Below are 8,569 nucleotides of genomic sequence, written 5' to 3' on the forward strand. Positions count from 1 at the left end.
TTGGCTAGCGGTGGCTACATTGACGGGGACCATGTTCAGGAAGTGGTTTCTGCACTTCATTAAGCATGCAGTGAAGGAGCGCCCTCTCCTTCTCCTCTTCGATGGGCACAATAGCCACATGGACCCCGGAGGTGCTCGCGGCGGCACTAAGGGAAGGGGTTCTACTTCTTTGTCTTCCACCACACTGCACCCGTGTCCTGCAGCCGCTGGACGTGGCATACTTTGGCCCTTTAAAGGCTGAGTTCTCCAAGGTAGCTGGAGACCTTAGCCATTTTGACCACTCCTACATGGTAAACAAATCAGAATTTGCCAGAGTATTCCGCTACTCGTACCAGCGATGCAAGGACATGCGCTATGTGGTGGAAGGGGTTTAATAAGTGTGGCCTCTTCCCTTTTTGACCCTTCAGCCATTGAAGGGTCCCGTTTAATGTTGTCTCTGTCCCTACTGTGTCCCACCACCGTCTCTCCTGGAACCAGCAGCACTGTGCCATCCGTCAGCGCCTCCTCCCCAGCGACCACAGGAGGACCCTCAGCCCCATCTCCAGTCCCAGTCCCAGGCCTAGCTCTAGAAGAGCACCCCCTAATAGAGGGTGGGCTGATAGCGAAGGACCTGGCGCACATCCTTACTGTCCTGAAGTATCGGATGGACCGATACAGAAGAGTCGCTGTGGTCGCCACGTGCCTCACCGGGGAGGAATACACGCGCCGGTGGCAGGAGAGGGGTGAGAAGGAGAGGGCCGAGACAGAGGAGAAAGAGCGTTGGGCAGCCCTCAGAACACAGAGGGCACAGGAGAGGCCTGCCGTGGATGAGACCATTGGTGCCATCCCCTCTCGCGGGACCCCCTGCCGGAACCACTCCTGACAGCTGTATCACCACTGCCAGTGCCTCCCGGTGTGCAACACCTGTAGGAGCCACCGGAGTCCCCAGCTGCAGAAGGCCACGTACCTACTCTCCCGGCCACACCGTCGTCGGCCCCTCAACCCCACCGTTACAAACACCGGCTCCTCCAAGCCATCGTCGGCGGTTTTGTCCACCGCCACCGCGATGCACACCACCCACCCTGTCTGTCACCACCAACACGGCCTCCTCTGGACCAACTGCCTCCTCAGACTCCCCTGGTCACACCACCGTAGGGCGGCCTCATCTGGTGTCCCTGGCCCCCTGCAATTTGAATACCGCCACCTCCACAGGTAAACGCGTGTTAAATTACATAAAAATGACTGTTTGTTATCTGTTTTATACAACAGCAATGTAAACAACAGAATATCTCTTTACATATCTACAGTGCATAGCACCAGCCCTCAAGTCATCTCCACCTCCTCCAAAACCTCTGCGGCTTCCTCCAGAGGTGTTGGTGTAAAAAAGTGGAAAAGGGTTTTCATGAAACATGCTCTGTCTAACAGTACTTTTTCTCAAACTGCAGCACAGAAAAGGAAGAGAAAAGATCCACCGGTCACGCCACCCATGGCACCGCTCTCAGGTACTTCATCTGTTTCTCTCTCTCTCTCTCTCTCTCAGTTGTATCAATTACTATTGTTGCTGAAGAACTTCTACATTTTGTAAAACCATATTAATCCATTTGTATTATTTGGTATAAAAGAAGACCACCTGCTGTGCTCGCTGCGGGGAGCGTGATCCGCCTGCAAGCTCCTCTCAGGAGTGTAGATCCGAGGTGCCATGGTTGTGCTGTGACTTCTGCCAGCACTGGTTCCACTGCAGGTGTGTGCAGTGGGATCAAGAGGTAGCGGTGGAGCTGGAATATTATTGTGATTTTTGTGACAATATAAGGATGGAGGTCGAGATTTAATTGTTTGTGTTCATAAGAAATTATTTATTTGTACAAAAAAATAAAAGTCTAAAAAGTTATATATATATATATATGTGGAACCACTCTTGTGTAGTTCTTCCTTTACTTTCCAAGTGCATCTCTGCAACAAACTCCAAGTGTTTTCATTGTTTATGTCAATGCACATCACTGAAAATAAAGGTTTATTTGATGTAAATTATTAATAGTCATATTTTAGATTTAAACTGTTATCTACTTTCTCAAAACATAAGATGAATCTATAAGACAAATGATGAGACATTGTAGCTGATGGACCATTTTAATCGTCCTCAAGAGGGCGCACCGGCCACGCAATGGAAACTGTACAGGAAATTCATTATTTTTTACCGGAAGCCTAGCCAACTAGTCAAACACTTCCGGTACGCGGCCGTGTGTCTCTTGAACAAAATTGAACTGATATATCTTGTAATGGAACTGAATAGTAAGGTGGCCAACAACTGGGGCCCGAATGGCGATAATACGTGACGTTTTTTTTCTCAAAACCGCTCATCAAAAGCTGAAAATAGTATTTTCACTGAAATTTCAAACTTGCTAATTGCTAACCCGTTAGCTAACATTTTGACATCACCAAAAATCACCTAACATTGATGGCTTGATCACAAGATAACATTGTTGAAGGTAATGCATTATTTAAACGCTGTTGAATATGCCGAGAATACGGCGTCCCACGCTACGTTTCCGCGTTCCCTTATTTGTGTCATACTACCTTTAGCTAGTAGGTAGCTAGCTAGGTTACTTTCTAAGCTAAGCTAACGTTAGCTAATTTAGGTTTGTCTGTATTAGCGCGAACTAGCTAGTAGCGTATCAGCCGTGTTGAGACAGATAGCCTGCTCTGTTTAGAAGCCTCTCAGGTGAGTCGGCAGGCAAAAAAAGAAAATGCCAAATGATGTCTTCACTATGACAAACCTCTTTGTTATGAGCCTTGCTTGATGATATTTCAGTATTTGTCTTTCAGATCAATGAACAATTCCACAGGCTCACCGCAAAGCATCCTGAGGCAAGGTTTATGCAGGACACCCCTAAGCTGCTGTCCTTATTCCATTCCAAGGGAGGAGTACTTTCAGACAGATTGCGGGTCATGCTGGATGGTAAAGTATCTTTAGGAAAAATGCACTGTTTTGTATTTAGCTGGCTGATGTTCGGTGCTGCAATTTAAGCCACGGGCCCCGCTGTGCTATTGTACACCTTTTGCTAAAATAGGATACTTGGGTCTGTGATTTCATAGATTTCACATGCACAGATTGAATCCAATGAGATCAGTGATTTTATTCTATATCAGGGTCATGATGTGAGTTCAGTGAGGAATTATTGTTCAGCTTTACTGGGGGTGGCCTCATTAAAGACTACCGTGTGGGGGCAATAAAGCATTTTCATCCATGGATATTCGATCACGTGTGTGAGAGAGGGAGAGAATGTTCACTGCAATCTGATAACAAATAAGGGCATGTCGTAATCCAGGTGGAATAAAATGTGTTCCCACATTGACAGAATGTCTGTATTTGTGTGTTATTTATTCTACAGGAAGCTGAGGGGGTCATTTCCTGCAAGACCTTGCGCAACATGTAAAGCAAATCTATGCGATCAACGAGGAGGGTGCCGTGGCGAGTGATGGTCCAGAGGAGGTAGGCGTCATCCTTAAGTGATCACCGGTCTGAGTTTTGCAAAGGCTTCTGCCATTCTTCTTGGCATGACATACAGTGAGGGGAAAAAAGTATTTGATCCCCTGCTGATTCTGTACGTTTGCCCACTGACAAAGAAATGATCAGTCTATAATTTGAATGGTAGGTTTATTTGAACAGTGAAAGACAGAATAACAGCAAAAACTTGCAGAAAAAAAACGCATGTCCAAAATGTTATATATTGATTAGCATTTTAATGAGGGGAAATAAGTATTTGACCCCTCTCAATCAGAAAGATGTCTGGCTCCCAGGTGTCTTTTATACAGTGTGATGTCACGAGAGGCTACACAGCTTTCAGCGGGATTGCTCAAGTAGTGCAAGGAGACCAGGTTCAACCAAAACAAGGATTTTATTAAAGGTCTTGGGAAACTAACGAAAGTATAACACAATTCTGTTCTCTGGTGGCTCTTTAAGGGTTAACAGTTCAGGGATGTCTCTTCCACATCCAAAATCATAACTCTCCCCTCGCTCAAATAACTTTTCCCCAGTCTTACTGTATTCCACGTTGCAGCTAGTGGCCAACCCAGCAAAACGTCCTTCCAAATGTCCCACACGTATTTCCACAGGTGCATATATCCAAAGGTGAGTATTTCCCAAAGGTAAGTATCTCCAAATCCTTATATTCCTCATGGAAGTGGACGTGCAGCACTCTTGTCCTCCAGAGAGCCCAGGTTGGAGACTGTGTCTCTTCACCCCCACACACTCCCTCAGTGTGTCTCTTCCCTTCCCAAACCTTCAGCTCATCAGCTCCTCATTTGTTTCAGCTGCGTGGGAAGATTGGCCATAGAGGGGTGGAGTTCCCGACCATACCAGCAGATGGAGCCATAGCTGTCTGGGTTTGCAGCCATCTCAGGGGGATGTAACGTCTCTCCAGGACACAGCCTCTCGTGACATCACACATCCCCCTCCTCGGGACCGACGTCCTCGTCGGGGTAAAGGCAGCGAAGAAGGCATCACGCCGGGAGAGGGCGTCCGCATTGCCGTGGTGCTTGCCAGACTGCTCTCTCTTCAACTCCTCCAACTCTAGGACCAGGGACTCAGCCTCCTGTTGTCTCTCCTTGAGTTTCTTACTGAACGCATCAGCCTTGGTTTTAGCAGAGTTTAGCTTCTGTTGAGCAGCTTTCAGTTCCTTCTCTCTCTCTGCCTCCGCATTCTTCATCTTGTTCTCCAACACCTTGCTTCTCCTCTGCCTTCTTCTGGACCTCCTTACTACTGCGCAGGGTCTCCTCACACTCCTCGATGGTCCTGCGCAGCCTCTCCAGCTCCTCCTGTTGTTAGGAAGGAGCTCTGTTGGAGTTTAGCCTGGAGGATATCTAACTCTTCTGTCTTCATGTCTAACTGTTGCTTTAACAAACGATACCTCTCAGCGGTCCCCTTCCAGACCAGACAGTTCTTTGTCCAGATTCTGTAGCTCCGTCTCTGTGTCGGTCTGGGCACCTGCCCTCCCTATCAGAGCCCGGGCGGGAGTGAGTAACTCGGAGGATTGCACGGAGCCTTCCCAGGATGAGTCTTGCCTCTCCGTTTCCGAGGTACTCGGGTTATCCTCTCCTGAGACTCTCTCCAGAGTGGGTAAAAGGCTGGGCAGTCTCGTCCAATTAGGACAGGGACGGGGAGGGAATCAACCACCCCCGCCGTCGTGTGTATGGTTCCCCGTGTGCTGGTCATTGTAAGTTCAGTAATGGGGTATTCTCTGGTGTCCCCATGGACACAGGAAACTGGGAGGACTTTCCCCGGGGTCAGACACGTTGGGCCCACCAAGTCCTTACGCACCAGGGTGGCCCGGCTACCAGAATCCAGTAAGGCCTCCACATCATGGTGATTCACAGTTACCGGGCAGGTGGGGGGTCGATCTGGGCCGCCATCTACGACTCCCAAGAGCGAGGCAAAACGATGTGTGGGTGCTGAGCTGGAGGACTCCGCAGTGGGCATAGGTTCATCGGCTGGTTTCCCACACTGCCAGGAGATATGTCCCATCTCCCACACCGGTAACACTGTCGAGTTTCCCCCTCCTGGTGTACTCTTCTTGGACCCGCCTGGTTTCTGGCTCCCCCTGGAGCCGGGATAAGTCCTGACGTGGCTGGGTTCGAGACCTTGGGGGTCCCCTTTGGACGGGTTCTTCCCATTTGTGGTGGGGCCGCACTCCTGGGGTCTTTTTCGGGAAGCATTCAGCATCTCCGCTGTGGCCTGGTACTTTTCCACAGCTTCCCACGGTCAGATCAGCCGTGGTCAAGGCCTGTTGACTGATGAACCGTTTTGCCTCATAAGGCAGGGCGCGTGAGGTAACGATCCACCACAACGGCCTCCCCACCACCGCCGCTGCTGTATTCCTCTGCGGATCCAGCCATTTCCTTGCGATTCGGACAAGTTCATGCATCTGCGCCCGAGGAGGTTGGTCTGGTTGGAAGGTCCAGCTGTGAAAGCGCTGGGCCATACCAAACTTTGTGAGTCCATATCTGCTGAGGATCTCAGACTTCAGGGCATCATAGTCAGTAACCTGGTCAGGGCCCAGGTCCCGGACAGCATTCAGCGATTCCCGGTTAGGAAGGGGGCTAACAGACCAACCCACTGTTGCTTGGGCCAGGCTTCCCTAGTGGCCGTGGCCTCAAATGCATGCAGGTATGCCTCAATGTCATCGGTAGCTCCCATCTTAGATATAAAGTCACTTGCCTTTATTGGGCGGGTATTTTGGACCACCCTCTGTCTCTGCAACTGCAATTCCTCTCTGCCTTCAGAAGGTTGGCTTTCTTTTGCTCCTCCAAGAGAGCCACGTTTGCTTGCATCTGGGCTTGCTGGCCAGCAACAAGGGCTTTCAATATGTCCTCCATTTCAGTCGGCGGGGAGCCTACGGCCAACTTGGAAAACTGGGTGATCAAACCTTCGGTATCCTCCTCTGACATGCACTATTAACGCTTGAGCGTGCCCGTATTCTCCACCATCTGTGATGTCACGAGAGGCTACACAGCTTTCAGCGGGATTGCTCAAGTAGTGCAAGGAGACCAGGTTCAACCAAAACAAGGATTTTATTAAAGGTCTTGGGAAACTAACGAAAGTATAACACAATTCTGTTCTCTGGTGGCTCTTTAAGGGTTAACAGTTCAGGGATGTCTCTTCCACATCCAAAATCATAACTCTCCCTCGCTCAAATAACTTTTCCCCAGTCTTACTGTATTCCACGTTGCAGCTAGTGGCCAACCCAGCAAAACGTCCTTCCAAATGTCCCACACGTATTTCCACAGGTGCATATATCCAAAGGTGAGTATTTCCCAAAGGTAAGTATCTCCAAATCCTTATATTCCCTCATGGAAGTGGACGTGCAGCACTCTTGTCCTCAGAGAGCCCAGGTTGGAGACTGTGTCTCTTCACCCCCCACACACTCCCTCAGTGTGTCTCTTCCCTTCCCAAACCTTCAGCTCATCAGCTCCTCATTTGTTTCAGCTGCGTGGGAAGATTGGCCATAGAGGGTGGAGTTCCCGACCATACCAGCAGATGGAGCCATAGCTGTCTGGGTTTGCAGCCATCTCAGGGGGATGTAACGTCTCTCCAGGACACAGCCTCTCGTGACATCACAACAGGTAACGAGCTGAGATTAGAGCACACTCATAAAGGGAATGCTCCTAATCTCAGCGTGTTACCTGTATAAAAGAGACCGGTCCACAGAAGCAATCAATCAATCAGATTCCATACTCTCCGCCGTGGCCAAGACCAAAGACCCTCTCCATGGATGTCGGGGACAAGATACTTATTTCCCTCATTAAAATGCAAATGAATTTATAACATTTTTGACATGCGTTTTTCTGGATTGTTTTGTTGTTATTCTGTCTCTCACTGTTCAAATAAACCTACCATTACAATTATAGACTGATCATGTCTTTGTCAGTGGGCAAGCGTACAAAATCAGCAGGGGATCAAATACTTTTTCCCCTCACTGTATGCTCTGAATCTCAGCCACCCCTAAAAGCCGGAGTACGTTCAAGGCATTCAAGAAAGTGTTTGTGGAGCTGGACTGCTCAAAGCTCAATGTCATGATGACAGGCCTCAATAACAAATGACTGTCTTAAGCAGAATGCCAGGCCAGAGGACAATTGTCATAGACTGAATGTCAGGGTTAGTTTGTAACACTTTCGTAGTTAAACGCTGCGGTGCCTTTGGAACTCTTCTCTCCCTTCATTTTTCTGGTAGCAGGTCAGGAACGGTGTCCTCTACCACAGGCCCGCTTGTTGTTGGTGAAGCCGCCTGGGGCCAGAATCTGTGCTGGGACCAACCTCTGCCTACCGGGGGATGGTCACCGAGAGGCGGGGCTCGAGCACATTGCGGTCTGGGACCCCGTCCCGATGGGCCCGTGGCGGTCATCTATCAATCAATCAATCAATCAATTTTATTTTATATAGCCCTTCTTACATCAGCTAATATCTCGAAGTGCTGTACAGAAACCCAGCCTAAAACCCCAAACAGCTAGTAATGCAGGTGTAGAAGCACGGTGGCTAGGAAAAACTCCCTAGAAAGGCGAAAGCCTAGGGAAGAAACCTAGAGAGGAACCAGGCTATGAGGGTGGCAACAGTCCTCTTCTGGCTGTGCCGGGTGGAGATTATAACAGAACCATGCCAAGATGTTCAAAAATGTTCATAAGTGACAAGCATGGTCAAATAATAATCAGGAATAAATCTCAGTTGGCTTTTCATAGCCGATCATTAAGAGTTGAAAACAGCAGGTCTGGGACAGGTAGGGGTTCCATAACCGCAGGCAGAACAGTTGAAACTGGAATAGCAGCAAGGCCAGGCGGACTGGGGACAGCAAGGAGTCACCACGGCCGGTAGTCCCGACGTATGGTCCTAGGGCTCAGGTCTCTCAGTTGGCTTTTCATAGCCGATCATTAAAGAGTTGAAAACAGCAGGTCTGGGACAGGTAGGGGGTTTCGTAGCCGCAGGCAGAACAGTTGAAACTGGAATAGCAGCAAGGCCAGGCGGACTGGGGACAGCAAGGTGTCATCATGCCCGGTAGTCTGAGCGTATGGTCCTAGGGCTCAGGTTCTCAGAGAGAAAGAGA

General features: G+C 49.3%; 1 long non-coding RNA gene across 2 annotated transcripts; it reads left to right on the plus strand.

Moving 5' to 3' along the window:
- Positions 1-1,136: 1,136 nt before the first annotated feature.
- On the plus strand, positions 1,137-7,816 carry LOC123488989. 2 transcript variants are annotated; one of them, XR_006660376.1, is made up of 5 exons: positions 1,137-1,191; positions 1,425-1,481; positions 2,803-2,935; positions 3,369-3,469; positions 7,706-7,816. It is a non-coding gene; the product is annotated as an uncharacterized LOC123488989 (long non-coding RNA). The 2 variants fall into 2 exon arrangements; XR_006660375.1 differs by lacking the exons at positions 1,137-1,191; positions 1,425-1,481 and having other exon boundaries at positions 2,237-2,935; positions 7,706-7,785.
- Positions 7,817-8,569: the final 753 nt, after the last annotated feature.

The sequence above is a fragment of the Coregonus clupeaformis genome, unplaced genomic scaffold (genome assembly GCF_020615455.1).
Source record: "Coregonus clupeaformis isolate EN_2021a unplaced genomic scaffold, ASM2061545v1 scaf2645, whole genome shotgun sequence".
Classification (NCBI taxonomy): Eukaryota; Metazoa; Chordata; class Actinopteri; order Salmoniformes; family Salmonidae; genus Coregonus; species Coregonus clupeaformis.